The sequence below is a fragment of the Mus caroli genome, unplaced genomic scaffold, assembly GCF_978045245.1.
Source record: "Mus caroli unplaced genomic scaffold, Mus_caroli_1 scaffold_8, whole genome shotgun sequence".
Lineage (NCBI taxonomy): Eukaryota > Metazoa > Chordata > Mammalia > Rodentia > Muridae > Mus > Mus caroli.
In genome coordinates, this window is record NW_028227263.1 from 99317765 (window position 1) to 99319519 (window position 1755).

General features: G+C 46.4%; 1 pseudogene; it reads right to left on the minus strand.

Annotated features, from left to right (window-relative positions):
- Nucleotides 1-292: 292 nt before the first annotated feature.
- On the minus strand, nucleotides 293-1063 carry LOC110297516 (mRNA turnover protein 4 homolog pseudogene; annotated as a pseudogene).
- Nucleotides 1064-1755: the final 692 nt, after the last annotated feature.

The window sequence follows — 1755 nt, forward strand, 5'->3', positions numbered from 1 at the left end:
AGCTCCTTGGGTACATTCTCTAGCTTCTCCATTGGGGGCCCTTGTTCCATCCTATAGATGACTGTGACCATCCACTTCTGTATTTGCCAGGCACTGGCATAGCCTCATATGAGACAGCTATATCAGGCCTATCCAGCCATCACTGGGAAGAGAGGCCCCTTGGTATTGAAAACTTTTTTTTTTCTGTCTCCCGGGAACACCCGAGGACACAATTTTATTCTTTATAGAAACAAAGTCATTCCCTAGCACTCTCCCTTGTCTTTGTCCATAGCAAAATAAATAGCTGTTCCCTCTAGAGTGGTGACAGCTGTCCGGGGGTGGGGTGGGGTGCCCAGCAGAGATGAAGAACTCGCTGGAAGGCCTTAGTCCTGGCTCTAGACTCTCCCTCAGACTCAGGCGCGCTCTCAGGCAGGTCATCGTCCATCTGCTGGAATCGTCCCGACTGGGCATCCCACATATATTTGATCACTTTGAATTCAGCCATCTCATACCCAAACAGCTTCAGGATACGGGCCTGCTCTGGGGTCAGCACTTCACCCTCTTTGCATACTTCATAGTCAGGCCGCAGGGTCACCACACCTTTCTTGAGGGCAGTGGGCAGCCCCAGCTGCCTCATCTGTGGCTCCATGGAGTGAGGGAATTGCTTCAGGGGCCCTGGATCCAGGCTTACAGTTAGAGTTGCTTTGTTCCCCGCTCGAGCAAAATCCATTTCTGTATACTTTGTGAACCACTCATTCACCTCCTCCTTCGTGCGGTTGGTAAAAAGCAGCCCAACTTCACCTCTCAACTTCTTGCTGACCTGATGTAGGTTGTCTTTGTATTCATCAGATGGGCTTCGACCCAAGGCCACCATGATCACCTTGTTTTGCCAAAGAACATCCGGCTGTGCTTCCAGGCGTTCCGGATGTCCTTCAGCTTGCTGTTCCTCATGTTGGCCACAGAGAAGATGAAAAGGTACTTGTAGGTGTCCACACATTTCCGAAGCTCTTCTATCAGGTTCTGCTTCAGTTCCAAGCCTTTCTTGGCAGTTTTTGTTAAGGAAACTTTCTTGTCTCGCTTGGATTTGGGCCGGTATTGAAAACTTTATATGCCCCAGTACAGGGGAACGTCAGGGCCAAGAAGTGGGCGTAGGTGGGTACGCAAGCAGGGTGGTGGGAGAGTATCGGGAACTTTCGGGATAACATTTGAAATGTAAATAAAGAAAATATCTAGTAAAAATTAAATAAATAAAATAAAATGTGGTAGTTTTACACAATGGAATACCTTTCAGCCATTAAAAACAATGACTTCATGAAATTCCCAGGTAAATGAATAGAACCTGAAAATATCATCCTGAGTGAGGTAACTCAGTCACAAAAGAAAGCACACAGTACACACTCACTGATAAGTGGATATTAGTCCATAAGTTTATAATACCCAACATTCAATTCACAGATCCTGTGAAGTCCAAGAAAAAGGACGACCAAAGTGTGGATGCTTCAGTGCTCTTTAAAAGGAGGAACAAAATGCTCACAAGAGGAAATATGGAGATAAAGTATGGAGCAGAGACTGAAGGAAAGGCCATCCAGAGTCTACCCTACCTTGGGATACATCCCATATACACTCACCAAACCTGACAATATTGTGGATACCAATAAGTGCTTGCTTACAGAAGTCTTATATGACTGATTCCTGCGAGGCTCTGCCAGAGTCTGACAAATACAGCTATGGATGCTCAAAGGTAATCACTGGACTGAGTTCTGGGTCCTGGATGGA